An 18,936-nucleotide genomic window follows, 5' to 3' on the forward strand; every position below is an offset into this window, starting at 1 on the left:
ACAATAACATGGTGGTGGTGTGTTAGTGTGTGTTGTGCTGGTATGAGTGGATCAGACACAGCAGCGCTGCTGGAGTTTTTAAATACTGTGTCCACTCACTGTCCACTCTATTAGACACTCCTACCTAGTTGGTCCACCTTGTAGATATCAGACACGATCACTCATCTATTGCTGCTGTTTGAGTTGGTCATCTTGTAGACCTTGTAGACCATCAGTGGTCACAGGACGCTGCCCACGGGGCACTGTTGGTTGGATATTTTTGGTTGGTGGACTATTCTCAGTCCAGCAGTGACAGTGAGGTGTTTAAAAACTCAATCAGCACTGCTGTGTCTTATCCACTCATACCAGCACAACACACAAATCAGTTCAAGGAGCTTTATTAGAATGACTGTTGTGGTGGTTACAGTATTGCCAAAGCATTGAAAAGACATTTATATAAATATTCAAAAAGAAACTAACACACACTAACACACCACCACCATGTCAGTGTCACTGCAGTGCTGAGAATAATCCACCACCTAAATAATACCTGCTCTGTAGTGGTCCTGTGGGGGTCCTGACCTTTGAAGAACAGCATGAAAGGAGTCTAACAAAGCATGCAGAGAAACAGATGGACTACAGTCAGTAATTGTAGCACTACAAAGTGCTTCTCTATGGTAAGTGGAGCTGATAAAATGGACAGTGAGTGTAGAAACAAGGAGGTGGTTTTAATGTTATGGTTGATCGGTGTAAGCAACTAATTACCGTGTGTGAAATGTTGGGACCTATAGAAAAGTGTACAATGTAATTTTGAAATCAAGTTCCCAAAAGTGGACATGTCTGAATCAAGAGGACATGTGGTTACATTTTATTTATTTATTTATTTATTTGTTTAGGTATTTAGTTAGTTTCAATCAAGCTATTCAAGCAGGCTTGACAGAATAGTTTTAATCCTGTGTATGGACAGCCAAATTAAGGACTCAAACTCACTCAAACACAAAATTTATTTTAAATATTTTGATAATATGTTTGGCTAAAACACTTGAACCTAATCATTAGGAATGGCGTCCAACAAATATTTAGCAACACAGTGTACATGTGTATGATCTTCCAATTACAGAAGATGAATGGTTTAGCTAATGACTTTTACAAGCAAAATGTTGTTAATGCTGTTCTTTCAGGCCTCAGTGATCCGAGTGCCCTTTTCTCCCCACTGCTTCTTTCTCGCCTCCTCTCTGATGCACTTAATTTTGCTTAATCAGACTCTTTATTAAGCTACAGGGGTCAACATTGTCTCAGCTATGACAGCATTATATAATGCATATGAAGTAAGAGCAAGCAATGGCTTTTTTTCCAGATTTCTTTATTTTGAAATAAGGCATTTTTTATTTAATTTAAAGACATTGTTTACAATAAACTGACCTGGTAACAGATTTTAGCAATAAGAGATTTTGGCAATGAAAATATATTTTATCATTTATTTATTCATTCATTTATTGTCTGTTTTACAACAGCCTAGTACTGTGTTTAACAGTGGGGCCACTGTTACTTAGTAAAGTCAAATAATAAAAAGTCAAAATATTCAAGAATAAAGTCGAAATACTTGAACCCAAATGCATTTGCAAAGCCATGTTCTTACACTAACTGGTGCTGATGCTCATTTCTTTCATTTACACAAGGACGTTAATTGCACAAGGACGATCTTCCTGTCGCACATCCATTGGCCATAATATTTCGACTTCATTCTCTTAATTTTACAACTGAATTCTCAAAGTATTTTGACTTTGTTCTCTAAATATTATGACTATTCTTCTTTATGTAATTTAACTTTATCTTTACTCTTGAAATATTACAACTTTATTCTTTAAGTCTTTTGACTTAAAAAAAAAAAAAATGTATATATTTTATTCATGCATTGTCTCCCTTTTCTCCCTTTTAGCGAGTCCAATTGCCCGATTGCATCATGCTTCCTCTCTACCAATGCTGATCCCTGCTCTGATTGAGGAGAACGAAGCTAACCCACACCCCCCCCTCCGACACGTGGGCAACATGCCGTATGCATCTTATCACCTACACTTTGACGAGTGCAGTGCAGCTCAGCACTGTGTACGGAGAGACAAACCCTGAGAGCACTCTTTTCCCTCTGTGCAGACGCCATCAATCAGCCAGCAGAGGTTGTAATTGCACCAGCCATGAGAGAGACCCTATCCGGCTTAATCCCACCCCTATCTGAACAACAGGCTATTCGTTGTTCATGTGGCCGCTCAGCCTAGTTGGCAGGCAGAGCTGAGATTCGATACGATGTATTAGAGATCCCAGATCTGGTTCCAGCATGTGTTTTTACCGCTGCGCCACCTGAGCGGCTTATTAGACTCTTAAAATATTAACTGTAACTTTATTCTTGAAGGCAAATGAAACAATACAATTAAAAAATAACAGTGGCCTTAAAACATTGGTGCAGTCCTTCCATAAAGTACTGCAAAAGTTAAGAAACAAAAATTAAAACGATAGATGCAACCAGCACACAAGTCTTAATGTACTTTTACTGCATAGTGCTGCCATCACATAAGTATAAATAACATTTGACAACGGTACGTCTGACCACAATACGTTTTCACTGTGTGATGGTCCATTCCAGCTGACTCCGAGTACAGAGAGCTTAATGCCGCTTCTGGACATGGTTAACGTAAAGCTTCTTTTTTTACACAGTAAAGTTTTAAGTGGCATTTGTAAATTTGTAAAGCTTAGATTTGTGCCATTGCCCTGTATACATGGAAATTGATTCATTTCTAAAGTAGTCTAATTATAGAATCCACTGTAGAGGAAGAAGTGTGCATTTTTTACATTTCACTTAATTTGCTCAATCATTTGTTGACAAACTTGAGATCCTTTGCTCATATTTGCTCCCTAAAGATTAAGGATTTTGTAGATGCTGCTTTTAAACCAAATCATGATAGCAATCTTCTGTTGACATCACTTGTTTAAAATCACATCATTTTTTTCTTTTTACCCTATTACTAGCCCTAAATGGCCCCTGTCCCAACTTTTTTTTGAATGTGTTGCAGGATGTTTGATAAAAAATGAAATGAAGTTGTCCAGACACAACATGAAATATCTTTTGGAGTAGTAGCAGTAGTCCTGTACACAGCACAAACACATAGAGAAAATGAAAGTTATTGTTATTGTGAGTATTCTACTTCAAAAGTAGGTGGTTTGGTACACATTTCCAGGTTGACACCTGTACCAGTTCCAATTATCTGCAACAACTGAGGAATGTGCAAGCCTCTGATCAAGCATCAATCATCTACTGTTGTAACTAGGCTTTTGTAGCAAGTGGCTGCACATTTCTGCAGAAAACTCCCCTCAGAGTACAGTGTCCTTTGAATCTTTGATTTAACCAAACATTTATTTTAGATTGTTCCCAATCATGATCCCTCATTTATCTATGTCAGTCTGTGTATGGGAATGGGATAGAGAAAGGAGGCCTGGGCGGCTGAATGCCATGTTTGAAGCACAGGGCTGTTGCTCATCTGTCTCTAGGCCATTCAGGCGTGCCTAAAGCCTGCGCCAGAGTCCAACTCAAGTCCAATACCAGTGACATTTCAATTACACACAGCTTCTAAGGCTGCCTGATGACTAAGGGGTTGCTAGTATAAGCAGAACCCAGGCTTATACTCACAGACATAAAGTACAATGTTTATGCATTTCAATAAATACATAATTTAAATAATTACAAATCAATTAATTAATTAAATAAACAAATAAATAAATATCGGGGCTACTATTAAATGTTTCCTATTTGCTACAGGCTCAGTGAACTATTGCTAAAATTACTGCAAAAATCTAAATTTTGCAGTGTCTGAAAATAATTTGACTTAGTGCTCAGTGAGGTTATTATAGTAAACTGAAATTATACATTTAAACATACATTGATCAGCCATAACATTAAAAACACCTTGTTTCTACACTCACTGTCAATTTTATCAGCTCCACTTACCAAATAGAAGCACTTTGTAGTTCTACAATTACTGACTGTAGTTCATCTGTTTCTCTGCATGCTTTGTTAGCCCCCTTTCATGCCGTTCTTCAATGGTCAGGACTCTCCCAGGAGCACTACAGAGCAGGTATTATTTAGGTGGTGGATCATTATCAGCACTGCAGTGACACTGACATGGTGGTGTTGTGTTAGTGTGTGTTGTGCTGGTATGAGTGGATAAGACTCAGCAGTGCTGATGGAGTTTTTCAACACCTCACGTCACTGATGGACTGAGAATAGTCCACCAACGAAAAATATATCAGCCAACAGCACCCTGTGGGCAGCCTCCTGTGACCACTGATGAAGGTCTAGAAGATGACCGACTCAAACAGCAGCAATAGATGAGTGATCGTCTCTGACTTTACATCTACAAGGTGGACCAACTAGGTAGGAGTGTCTAAAAGAGTGGACAGTGAGTCCAGCAGCGCTGCTGTGTCTGATCTACTTATACCAGCACAACACACACTAACACACCACCACCATGTCAGTGTCACTGCAGTGCTGAGAATCATCCACCCCCTAAATAATACCTGCTTTGTAGTGGTCCTTACCATTCAAGAACAGGGTGAAAGCAGGTTGAAACAGTATGTAGAGAAATAGATAAACTACAGTCAGTATTTGTAGAACTACAAAGTGCTTCTATATGGTAAGTGGAGCTGATAAAATGGACAGTGAGTGTAGAAACCAGGAGGTGGTTTTAATGTTATGGCTGATTGGTGTAGCTTTTAGCATAGTGCTGTTTGTTTACATGCCATCATGCAGCAGACCATAAGCTTTTTAATAAGGCCTTTTTTTATAAAAACTCCATGTATTTTACACCCTAACATTACTTACAGAACCCCCCTCCCCCCTCTCAAAAAACAAAACTATAAAATAACTAAACTATGGACCTTTCACTTGCCTTTCCTGATATCCACCAGTTGAGATTGCTGACCCATCGGTGTGAGGGTTTCCACTGCTGTTTCCTAATATACATATCAGCTGGTTGAACTTCAGATCATGGGATTTTAGACTGTCTAAGGGTGTGTTCGAAAACCTAGTGAGCTGCCTTGCTGTCTTTTTGCCTACATAGAGTGTAGAGAGTAAGTAGAGAGGATTCTAATAAGTCATCGACAGTCAGGTTAGGTCAGGTTATTCAAACGCACGGCTTAGACAGTGAGTTTCCATCAGTTTTTGCTTACTACTGTAAGCTAACACAGTTAGCCTCATGCCATTCAAACCAATCGGATGGGGTGGCACAATGCACTAGCATGTCAACTAACATTTCCCTTCATGTAACGAAAACGGTTACATTTGCTGACAAGCCCGAATTTGCAAATAAATGACACCTGCAAGTTTATAAAAATAAAAAATCAATGCGAATTTATTTATGTTTGAAAATAACTCTGTTCTTTGCTCCGCACCGTCCACCATATTTTTTATTTTTCTGTGAGAAAAGTTGTGCCGCACTGAATGCTGGGATTGCCTTCACCGTTAAGGCAGCATCGGATGCTCGATCGTTATTCTGTCAAAATACCGTTCAGATTTAAAGTACCTTACTAGACAGCATTTTTAGGCATCTAAGAATTCGAACAGGCTTCTTTTCTGGAGCGCGCGTAGGATGACGTAAAATGCTTTCTATGTAGAGAGCTCACTAGGTTTTCGAACACACCCTAAGATTACAATACGAAGTGAGAACTCTCTGACGTAAATGTTTAAATGTGAAAGTTGACAAATAAGAAAAAAGTGAAATGTTTAGCAGAAACATAGAAGTGAACACTCTGAGGCTGATTCCTTGATTAAGGGCAAGAATTTCATCAATGATCCCTAATGCACAAAACTAAGATCTGACATTTCAAGGAGTTTCCTCATCTTTCATGAATAACCATAGCTGCGTCTTATCAGCTTTTTAATCCGGACGCCTGTGATGGGTTCTGGCTGCTCCTAGTGTGAATAATTCTGACTAATGTTAACCCTGTGATGAGTCTGGTGATCTGACTTTCCATTTCATTTGCTGTTTTGAATAACTTCTAGGTGACATTGTAAATAGCTACAAAAATTAAAGTGACACTGAAAAGGCATAGTGGATGCACATCATAAACATTCATTTTCTTATCCGCTTATCCAATTAGGGTCGTGGGGGGTGCAAGGCACACAGTAACACCCTGGACGGGATGCCAGTCCATCGCAGAGCAGACACACACACATACACACACACCCATTCACTTGGGCAATTCAGTGTCTCCAATTAACCTGACTGCATGTTTTTGGACTGTGGGAGGAAACCGGAACTCCCGGAGGCAACTCACGCAGACACAGGGAGAACATGCAAATTCTGCATCGAAAGGACCCGGACCACCCCACCTGGGGATCCAACCCAAGACCTTCTTGCTGTGAGGCGACAGTGCTACCCACTAAGCCACCATGCCGCCTCATCATAAACAGTCATGTACTAAGTTAATTTAATTCATGTACTAATACAAATACACATTTATTATATATTTAAATGCATAGTAGTAACGATTGTCTGTGCCAGGTGGTGGGATAGGGTGCTGCTCGTGCACTGTTGCTTGTGCATTGCCGCTCCAGGCTTGTTATTGCCGCCCCTGGCTTTTCCACTGTTTCTTGAATGAAAAACACCTGTCACAGGCGCTCTGAACAGCTTGCAATCATGTGACAATCAGTTTTTATTTCTCTTTTTTATCCACTTTCTCTTTTTTTTTTGCCATTTAGGTATTGTTCAACCATGCTTAATCATCCTGCAACTGGTTCATTTTCAATTCTTGCTAAACCTGCCGCTTCAATGGCAAGGCATTAACCGGCTTGTTATTTTTGTTATTGTACTTTGTTTCTATTATGCTTTTCATGAAACTCCAAGAGCATTTAGTATAACAACAACAAACAAAAAAAATTATAAATAGAGGAAAGTACTTTGCACTGTATCTGTTATGTGTTTTAATGATAATGTGACTAAATAAAGACTAAAAACTAATGTTCAAGATGTTAACAGCGTTTTATGTTGATTTCTCAGCAACATAGTATATGTAAATAATTATTCCAAATATTCCAGTAAAAACATACTATTGATTTAAAATTACATGTGAGCACAGACATACTAACCTAATTTTCTTAATTAGAAAGTTTGCTTATCATGCACCCATATTTAAATGTAACATGGAAGAAGTGTACACTCACTCACTTACTTACTCACTCACTTTCTTAACCGCTTATCCGATTAGGGTCTCGCGTGGTGAGGTTGCTGGAACCTATCCCAGCTTTTCAATGGGCACAAGGCACACAGTAACAACCTGAATGGGGCGCCAGTCCAGGGCAGACACAAATACACACACCCATTCACCTATAGGGCAATTCAGTGTCTTCAATTAACCTGACTGCATGTTGAACTGTGGGAGGAAACCGGAACTCCTGTAGGAAACCCACGCAGACACAGGGAGAACATGCAAACTCCACACAGAAAGGACCTGGATCGCAAAGAAGTGTACATCATTATTCAATTTAAGAGCCACACAAATTGTGATTTTTTTTGAAGGCTTGAATTAGTAATTGCATTACATACCTGTAATAAAGCAAAAGGCGTGCTTTATTATGAAATAGTGTTTATGATATAGGATCAAGTACTGTGAGGGTAAAATTGTACTAATTAGCAGGGATAATGCTAGCAGATGCCTACAATTTTTATGCCAACAGTATATTAAAGTGCATTGCATATCCCAGGGGTTGTTACTTGTCCCTCTGGACACAAAAGAGAGCATCAGGCAGCAAACCTCACAGTTCAACATGATGCCTCTGTTTTGCCTCTTTTCTCTGCTCTCCACTGTGGATTATAAGCACCCACACTTCTGTCATGATCTTATACAAACAACATTTGTCAGCTCATTTATCAGAGTTACACACACACACACACACACACACATATATACAGTGTATCACAAAAGTGAGTACACCCCTCACATTTCTGCAGATATTTAAGTATATCTTTTCATGGGACAACACTGACAAAATGACACTTTGACACAATGAAAAGTAGTCTGTGTGCAGCTTATATAACAGTGTAAATTTATTCTTCCCTCAAAAAAACTCAATATACAGCCATTAATGTCTAAACCACCGGCAACAAAAGTGAGTACACCCCTTAGTGAAAGTTCCTGAAGTGTCAATATTTTGTGTGGCCACCATTATTTCCCAGAACTGCCTTAACTCTCCTGGGCATGGAGTTTACCAGAGCTTCACAGGTTGCCACTGGAATGCTTTTCCACTCCTCCATGACGACATCACGGAGCTGGCGGATATTCGAGACTTTGCGCTTTTCTGCTGGTCGCTTGAGGATGCCCCAAAGATGTTCTATTGGGTTTAGGTCTGGAGACATGCTTGGCCAGTCCATCACCTTTACCCTCAGCCTCTTCAATAAAGCAGTGGTCGTCTTAGAGGTGTGTTTGGGGTCATTATCATGCTGGAACACTGCCCTGCGACCCAGTTTCCGGAGGGAGGGGATCATGCTCTGCTTCAGTATTTCACAGTACATATTGGAGTTCATGTGTCCCTCAATGAAATGTAACTCCCCAACACCTGCTGCACTCATGCAGCCCCAGACCATGGCATTCCCACCACCATGCTTGACTGTAGGCATGACACACTTATCTTTGTACTCCTCACCTGATTGCCGCCACACATGCTTGAGACCATCTGAACCAAACAAATTAATCTTGGTCTCATCAGACCATAGGACATGGTTCCAGTAATCCATGTCCTTTGTTGACATGTCTTCAGCAAACTGTTTGCGGGATTTCTTGTGTAGAGACTTCAGAAGAGGCTTCCTTCTGGGGTGACAGCCATGCAGACCAATTTGATGTAGTGTGCGGCGTATGGTCTGAGCACTGACAGGCTGACCCCCCACCTTTTCAATCTCTGCAGCAATGCTGACAGCACTCCTGTGCCTATCTGTCAAAGACAGCAGTTGGATGTGACGCTGAGCACGTGCACTCAGCTTCTTTGGACGACCAACGCGAGGTCTGTTCTGAGTGGACCCTGCTCTTTTAAAACGCTGGATGATCTTGGCCACTGTGCTGCAGCTCACTTTCAGGGTGTTGGCAATCTTCTTGTAGCCTTGGCCATCTTCATGTAGCGCAACAATTCGTCTTTTAAGATCCTCAGAGAGTTCTTTGCCATGAGGTGCCATGTTGGAACTTTCAGTGACCAGTATGAGAGAGTGTGAGAGCTGTACTACTAAATTGAACACACCTGCTCCCTATGCACACCTGAGACCTAGTAACACTAACAAATCACATGACATTTTGGAGGGAAAATGACAAGCAGTGCTCAATTTGGACATTTAGGGGTGTAGTCTCTTAGGGGTGTACTCACTTTTGTTGCCAGTGGTTTAGACATTAATGGCTGTATATTGAGTTATTTTGAGGGAAGAATAAATTTACACTGTTATATAAGCTGCACACAGACTACTTTTCATTGTGTCAAAGTGTCATTTTGTCAGTGTTGTCCCATGAAAAGATATACTTAAATATCTGCAGAAATGTGAGGGGTGTACTCACTTTTGTGATACACTGTATATATATACAGTATATACAGTGTATCACAAAAGTGAGTACACCCCTCACATTTCTGCAAATATTTTATTATATCTTTTCATGGGACAACACTATAGACATGAAACTTGGATATAACTTAGAGTAGTCAGTGTACAACTTGTATAGCAGTGTAGATTTACTGTCTTCTGAAAATAACTCAACACACAGCCATTAATGTCTAAATAGCTGGCAACATAAGTGAGTACACCCCACAGTGAACATGTCCAAATTGTGCCCAAAGTGTCAATATTTTGTGTGACCACCATTATTATCCAGCACTGCCTTAACCCTCCTGGGCATGGAATTCACCAGAGCTGCACAGGTTGCTACTGGAATCCTCTTCCACTCCTCCATGATGACATCACGGAGCTGGTGGATGTTAGACACCTTGAACTCCTCCACCTTCCACTTGAGGATGCGCCACAGGTGCTCAATTGGGTTTAGTCCATCACCTTTACCTTCAGCTTCCTCAGCAAGGCAGTTGTCATCTTGGAGGTTGTGTTTGGGGTCGTTATCCTGTTGTAAAACTGCCATGAGGCCCAGTTTTCGAAGGGAGGGGATCATGCTCTGTTTCAGAATGTCACAGTACATGTTGGAATTCATGTTTCCCTCAATGAACTGCAGCTCCCCAGTGCCAGCAACACTCATGCAGCCCAAGACCATGATGCTACCACCACCATGCTTGACTGTAGGCAAGATACAGTTCTCTTGGTACTTCTCACCAGTGCGCCGCCACACATGCTGGACACCATCTGAGCCAAACAAGTTTATCTTGGTCTCGTCAGACCACAGGGCATTCCAGTAATCCATGTTCTTGGACTGCTTGTTTTCAGCAAACTGTTTGCGGGCTTTCTTGTGCGTCAGCTTCCTTCTGGGATGACGACCATGCAGACCGAGTTGATGCAGTGTGCGGCGTATGGTCTGAGCACTGACAGGCTGACCTCCCACGTCTTCAACCTTTGCAGCAATGCTGGCAGCACTCATGTGTCTATTTTTTAAAGCCAACCTCTGGATATGACGCCGAACACGTGGACTCAACTTCTTCGGTCGACCCTGGCGAAGCCTGTTCCGAGTGGAACCTGTCCTGGAAAACCGCTGTATGACCTTGGCCACCATGCTGTAGCTCAGTTTCAGGGTGTTAGCAATCTTCTTATAGCCCAGGCCATCTTTGTGGACAGCAACAATTCTATTTCTCACATCCTCAGAGAGTTCTTTGCCATGAGGTGCCATGTTGAATATCCAGTGGCCAGTATGAGAGAATTGTACCCAAAACACCAAATTTAACAGCCCTGCTCCCCATTTACACCTGGGACCTTGACACATGACACCAGGGAGGGACAACGACACATTTGGGCACAATTTGGACATGTTCACTGTGGGGTGTACTCACTTATGTTGCCAGCTATTTAGACATTAATGGCTGTGTGTTGAGTTATTTTCAGAAGACAGTAAATCTACACTGCTATACAAGTTGTACACTGACTACTCTAAGTTATATCCAAGTTTCATGTCTATAGTGTTGTCCCATGAAAAGATATAATGAAATATTTGCAGAAATGTGAGGGGTGTACTCACTTTTGTGATACACTGTATATATACAGTGTATCACAAAAGTGAATACACCCCTCACATTTCTGCAGATATTTAAGTATATCTTTTCATGGGACAACACTGACAAAATGACACTTTGACACAATGAAAAGTAGTCTGTGTGCAGCTTATATAACAGTGTAAATTTATTCTTCCCTCAAAATAACTCAATATACAGCCATTAATGTCTAAACCACCGGCAACAAAAGTGAGTACACCCCTAAGAGACTACACCCCTAAATGTCCAAATTGAGCACTGCTTGTCATTTTCCCTCCAAAATGTCATGTGATTTGTTAGTGTTACTAGGTCTCAGGTGTGCATAGGGAGCAGGTGTGTTCAATTTAGTAGTACAGCTCTCACACTCTCTCATACTGGTCACTGAAAGTTCCAACATGGCACCTCATGGCAAAGAACTCTCTGAGGATCTTAAAAGACGAATTGTTGCGCTACATGAAGATGGCCAAGGCTACAAGAAGATTGCCAAAACCCTGAAACTGAGCTGCAGCACAGTGGCCAAGATCATCCAGCATTTTAAAAGAGTAGGGTCCACTCAGAACAGACCTCGCGTTGGTCGTCCAAAGAAGCTGAGTGCACGTGCTCAGCGTCACATCCAACTGCTGTCTTTGAAAGATAGGCGCAGGAGTGCTGTCAGCATTGCTGCAGAGATTGAAAAGGTGGGGGGTCAGCCTGTCAGTGCTCAGACCATACGCCGCACACTACATCAAATTGGTCTGCATGGCTGTCACCCCAGAAGGAAGCCTCTTCTGAAGTCTCTACACAAGAAAGCCCGCAAACAGTTTGCTGAAGACATGTCAACAAAGGACATGGATTACTGGAACCATGTCCTATGGTCTGATGAGACCAAGATTAATTTGTTTGGTTCAGATGGTCTCAAGCATGTGTGGCGGCAATCAGGTGAGGAGTACAAAGATAAGTGTGTCATGCCTACAGTCAAGCATGGTGGTGGGAATGCCATGGTCTGGGGCTGCATGAGTGCAGCAGGTGTTGGGGAGTTACATTTCATTGAGGGACACATGAACTCCAATATGTACTGTGAAATACTGAAGCAGAGCATGATCCCCTCCCTCCGGAAACTGGGTCGCAGGGCAGTGTTCCAGCATGATAATGACCCCAAACACACCTCTAAGACGACCACTGCTTTATTGAAGAGGCTGAGGGTAAAGGTGATGGACTGGCCAAGCATGTCTCCAGACCTAAACCCAATAGAACATCTTTGGGGCATCCTCAAGCGGAAGGTGGAGGAGCGCAAAGTCTCGAATATCCGCCAGCTCCGTGATGTCGTCATGGAGGAGTGGAAAAGCATTCCAGTGGCAACCTGTGAAGCTCTGGTAAACTGCATGCCCAGGAGAGTTAAGGCAGTTCTGGGAAATAATGGTGGCCACACAAAATATTGACACTTCAGGAACTTTCACTAAGGGGTGTACTCACTTTTGTTGCCGGTGGTTTAGACATTAATGGCTGTATATTGAGTTATTTTGAGGGAAGAATAAATTTACACTGTTATATAAGCTGCACACAGACTACTTTTCATTGTGTCAAAGTGTCATTTTGTCAGTGTTGTCCCATGAAAAGATATACTTAAATATCTGCAGAAATGTGAGGGGTGTACTCACTTTTGTGATACACTGTATGTGTGTGTGTGTGTGTGATACATTAAATCATTAGATAAACTGCCATAGATTCAGCACTTTGTGCCAAAATTCAGATGAGCATTGCAAGTCAGTTCAAAAGAACATTTCTCAGTGCAAGATTGCATATACAACCACATCAGAAAAAGTTCAGACTGTATGGAAAATGCAAATAAAAATAAATAAATACATACTTTGACTTTTATTTAATTGCAGACAGTATAAACCCAACATATTTTATGTTTTGCCTGGTGAACGTCACTTTATTTGTTAACCTACATCCATTACTGTATTTCAGGCTTGTAAGATACTCCAAAAAAGTTGGGACAGGGGTCTTATGTTAACCACGTCCAGAAGCAGCTTCCAGTTCTTTGGGCTCTGAGATTTCTAGAATGAACTGTCACACAGTGGACACATGTACTGTGTTCAGAAGAATTAGTATTTCATATTTTTTTTATAAAGAGGACCATCCAAACTGTTATTAGCAAGTCCACTGAGATTTTATAGCAACATATGCTGCCTTCAAGACGACATCTTTTCCAGGGACGCCCATGCATCTTTCAATAAGACAATGCAAAACCACTTGCTGCACACATTACAAAGGCACTGCGTATATCAGGATTTTCGGGAGACATGCTGCCATTAAGACAATGTATTTTGCTGGGTCCATGGTTATTCCAACAAGACAATTCCAATCCTGATTCTGCATATGCAGAATGCAGTCCAGATCTGTTGAAAATACATGGTGCATTAGACAATAGAAATCATGGGAGAGGTACTACTGGACTGGCCTGCCTTCAGTCCTGACCTGTTCCCAACACATAGTGTGTGACAACTGTGTACTGTTGCACATCTTAAGATGGTTTGCAGAAAAAATTGGTCAAAATATCATCTGAAATACTTAATCACTTGGTATCCTCTGTGCCAGATTGTCTTTCAAGTGTTCTAAGAAGGAATGGCATCATGACAGAGTAAATGCTTTACCATACCAACTTTTTTGGAATGTGTTGCAGGCCTGAAAGTCAAATGAAATGTAAGAAACACTGAATTTTTTTAATTAGCATTTTCCATATTGTACCAACTTTTTCTGATTTGGGGCTGTATTTTAGTCTTTTCCCATCCACCATGGGCCCGTGCTAATCTCTGATGATCTGAAAGAAAGTGGAACCAGCTTATTTTTGGACAAAACAGATGTTGGGTTGTCTTTGCCATAGATAAAAAGGCCCATCTAGACTGTTATCAGGACAGGTGCAAAGGCCAATGTCATGGTATAGGGATGCATCAGTGCCCATGGCATGGGTGAAGGTACCATTGATGCAGAGGTGTATACTGGGATTCTAGAGAGACACATTTTTCTTTTTTACATTTACATTTTCAGCATTTAGCAGACGCCTTTATCCAAAGCGACTTACATTACAGTCTGAGCAACTGAGGGTTAAGGGCCTTGCTCAAGGGCCCAACAGCAGCAACCTAGCAGTGGTGGGGCTTGAACCAGCAACCTTTGGATTACTAGTCCTGTGCCTTAACCACTAGGCTACGGCTTGCCCGGACAGTGTGTTCCAGCTCCATGGCTTTCATCTACATAGAGCATCTACACCACATCTACACTTTTTCTGAGAACTCCATGATTATTTTAGCAAGACAATGTCAAACCTAACTACAGGTTTGGTTCATTTAAGCCTCTTCTTGTAGGTTGGTAGAAGATGGACTAGACAGTGGTCAGAGAGGCCCAGTGCAGCATTGGGGACAGAGCGTACTTTTTAATACAATGTAGAAGTGATCTCCCTGATGGAGCTGTTAACATGCTGTTTGTATTTAGGAAATTCATTGGTAAGTTTAGCTCTGTTAAAATCCCCTAAAATTATAAAAACTGAGTCTGGGTGTTTGTGCTCAATGCTTGTGACCTGCTGCCTAGAACTCACAGTGCCAGCACAACAGAGGAGAGTTATCACGAGCAGAAGATTAATTTAAAGTTAATGAAACACAATTCTAAAGTAGGACTGCATGATTTCATTAGCACAATCACATCTGTACACCAAACGTATTTGATATAATAGCAAATGTCGCCTCTTCTTGCCTTCTAAAGAGCTTAGTGGCGTAGATGCTCTAGGCAGATGAAAGCCATGGAGCTGGAACACACTGTCCGGGACAGGCTCAGTAAACCAGGTCTCAGTAAAGCACAGCAAAGTGGAGCAGGAAATGTCCTTATTTGTTCTGTTTAGTGGTAAAACTTTGGCTAGTCTGTTCCCTAAGGAGCGAAGGTTCACTGTGTGAATGCTGGGCAGCGATGTGTGTAATCCGGACTGCCGGAGTTTCATGAGTACTTCTGCATGCCTTCCCCATCTGCGTGTCTTCCTACGTCTGCTGAAGTGAGCAGCTGCTCCGCTAACAAAAATGTCCAAAAAACTGTCTGAATGTGAAAAATTGGAAGTAATGCATTTTGGCATATACTGCTTCATATTCAACTAATTGTCTGTGCTGTGTGAATTTGTTTGGTTCATATACACCGATCAGCCATAACATTAAAACCACCTCCTTGTTTCTACACTCACTGTCTATTTTATCAGCTCCATTTACCATATAGAAGCCCTTTGTAGTTCTACAATTACTGACTGTAGTCCATCTGTTTCTCTACATATCTTTTTAGCCTGCTTTTACCCTGTTCTTCAATGGTCAGGACCCCCACAGGACCACTACAGAGCAGGTATTATTTAGGTGGTGGATCATTCTCAGTGTCAATGACATGGTGGTGGTGTGTTAGTGTGTGTTGTGCTGGTATGAGTGGATCAGACACAGCAGCGCTGCTGGAGTTTTTAAATACTGTATTCACTCATTGTCCACTTCATTAGACATTCCGACCTAGTTGGTCCACCTTGTAGATATAAAGTCAGAGATGATCGCTCATCTATTGCTGCTGTTTGAGTTGGTCATCCTCTAGACCTTCATCAGTGGTCACAGGACGCTGCCCACAGGGCGCTGTTGGCTGGATGTTTTTGGTTGGTGGACTTTTCTTAGTCCAGCAGTGACGTGAAGTGTTTAAAAACTCCATCAGTGCTGCTGTGTCTTATCTACTTATACCAGCACAACACACACTAACACACCACCACCATGTCAGTGTCACCGCAGTGCTGAGAATGATCCACCACCCAAATAATTGCCTAGTCTGTAGTGGTCCTGTGGTGGTCCTGCCCATTGAAGAACAGCATGAAAGGGGGCTAACAATGCATGCAGAGAAACAAATGGACTACAGTCAGTAATTGTAGAACTACAAAGTGCTTCTATATGGTAAGTGGAGCTGATAAAATGAACAGTAAGTGTAGAAACAAGGAGGTGGTTTTAATGTTATGTCTGATCGGTGTATAAAAAACAAACAAACACAAAGGAGCACCTCTCCAGTGTTGCCATCTGTGGCATCATTTTGGATGTTGAAAATCCCACAGCTGACAGACTCCAACGTAGCCCCACACATCTTTGTCCATTGACAAGCGCTAAAAACATAGGCGGACACAAAGTGCCTTTAGCCCTGCCAGGCCAAGTGGACCTTGTTCTCATGCCACTTTGATTTTATCCTTGTTTATTGCTCAGTGAACACCAAGACAAACTCCATTTGCAGACAATAGAAGCCTGAAGAGTCACCTGCGCTCAGATTTCCACCCGGAGCAACGTGTCAGGCTGTCCGCCAAAGACTTGTGTGGCACTCCTACCAGCACAACAGAGGAAAATTACAGTGAGCAGTCAGAGGTTGACTGGGCAGAGATTATGTAGACCTAAATAAACTACATTTCCCCTGCAGTTCTGAATAAACTTCATATCCTAAGGCTACCACACGTATTAAAAAATGCACAACAGCTTAATTTAGCATTATGGAAGCAAGGCTTGAGTTCAGTGTGACCACATTACGCTTTATTTTATGTTAAGCTTTTTCGACTTTCCCGAGAAGCTGATTCTTAGAACCCTGAGCTACATAAACACCACACGTGAAGTGAAAGCAGCTAAAAAATATATATGTGGATGCTTTTAGAGTGGATTTGATGGTTATTTCACACAAATGTTCGTGTCGTGGAACTTCAGCTTTAGCTTTGCTTGGGCTATTTGCGAGAGCAAAGCGCTTCTCAAGTGAACGCACTAAAGAAAGCAACAATGGCGACAAACACATCTACGTCTTCTTATCACACTTAGTTAAGCAATGATTTTTGCATAAAAAACAACAGCACAAATGCTTGCAGATAATCTACACGCTCCGTTATCACATTACTACTCTTTACTTTCGGCCACCGTTGATGGCGCATGTCTGGCTCACAAAACTGGTGGAAACCCGAGCCAGTTCTCTAAAAAACACCAAGGGTCGAAGAAACCCGAACAGAACCAGTTCAAGGACCAGAGTTATTTTGGTGGAAAAGTGCTAACTGAGCCATTGCATTGTACTACTTGCCATTAACGTTGCCATTTCTTTTCACCACACTTAAAAGACGTTTTGGCACCAAGGATACCAAGCTATTTAATGTTTCAGGCATTTTGTCCCATTCTTCCTTCAAACACATCCTAAAGTGTGCAACAGTATAGGGCTATCATTGTCCTATTTTTTACTTTGTAATTCCTCACACATTCTTCATTGGGGACAGGTCAGGATTAAACGCAGGCCAGTCCAGTACCCGTACCCTCTTCTTCCACAGCCATGCCCTTGTAATGTGGCTCTAAAATCTCAATATACTTTTTGAATTTAGCATTATGTAAGTAAGGCTTGAGTTTAGTGCTAGATTTCTGTCTAAAATGATCACTGATACTCTTTGTCATTTTCAAAAGCATATAGGGTTGACGGTAAACATTGGTCAGCAATCGTGTTGTGGCACATTGGTGAATTAAGTAGCTGGCATGTTGTACCCAGTTAAAGTTTACATCTGAGGCTTTTGCCTATCTAGAGTGTTTATTTGCTTTCTTTTGTAAGCCAACCGGCATGCAAGGGGAACTAAGGCCTGGTTTATTTTGGTCCTTACTGGCCCACCAGTTAGTTCACACTGTAGAACATTCTAATGCTCTATATCGTAGCCATAGGCAATTGGATTTATTTTTCCTTAATTACTTGTTTATTTATTTATTTATTAGCAATGCTGATATTTATGACTGATATTTATTCAGTTCTGTCTTTCTTGGTTCTGATTCTGTTCAGCCACTGCACTTGAGTCCACAATCAGCTTCCTCACCACCTTCCGCCTTCCACCAAATTAGCTACAATAACACAAAAGGAAAAGAAGTTCATTTTTTTTACCTACTACAACCAAATACATTCCTAATTTTTTATTCATGGAGTGTCTCGGTACAAAATTGCGCTTTAGGGCTTTACTGGTGCATGACTCTGTCCAATAGATATTCTCCTGTTTTATACTTACAGCAATCTGGATAATGTCAAAGGATCAATGCAAAAAACCAAACGGTACCTGCCATGCATTTTAATGGGGACTGGCTTTAGAAAACTCAGACAAAAATACTCACATTACAATTACACATTTGAAAGATCCTGATTCCTTCTAAAAGCATCTGTATAGATATTCTGCTTACTGTTCATCCTTTATATACTATAAAAGCATTTACCTCAGCCTGTGTTGTTTCCAGTATTTATATGAAATTGGTCCAGGATTAGATCAATTTGAAATAGAAATGCTTATTTATACAACCCAAAATTATGCAGCGTTTCCTAAATTTACTTTGACTTTTATTTTATTGCAGGCGATATGAACCCAAAATATTTTATGTTTTGTTTGGTCAACTTCATTTCATTTGCATTACTGGCCTGCAACACATTCCAGTGTTTACTACTTTGTAATGTTGCCATTCCTTCTCACAATAATTAAAAGACTTTTTGGAACTGAGGATACCAAGCAATTAGGTGTTTCAGGTATTTTGTCCCATTCTTCCTTTAAACACGTTTTAGTGTACAACAGTACAGGGCTGTCATTGTCACATTTTTTATTTTATAATTCTCCACACATTCTCTACTGGGGACAGGTCAGGACTGCAGGCAGGCCAGTCCAGTACCCGTACCCTTTTCTCCCTCAGTGTCACATATCCAGCCTGTCTGTGCTCCAGGAGTGCTTTTATGTG

Source organism: Trichomycterus rosablanca, chromosome 3 (genome assembly GCF_030014385.1).
Source record: "Trichomycterus rosablanca isolate fTriRos1 chromosome 3, fTriRos1.hap1, whole genome shotgun sequence".
Classification (NCBI taxonomy): domain Eukaryota; kingdom Metazoa; phylum Chordata; class Actinopteri; order Siluriformes; family Trichomycteridae; genus Trichomycterus; species Trichomycterus rosablanca.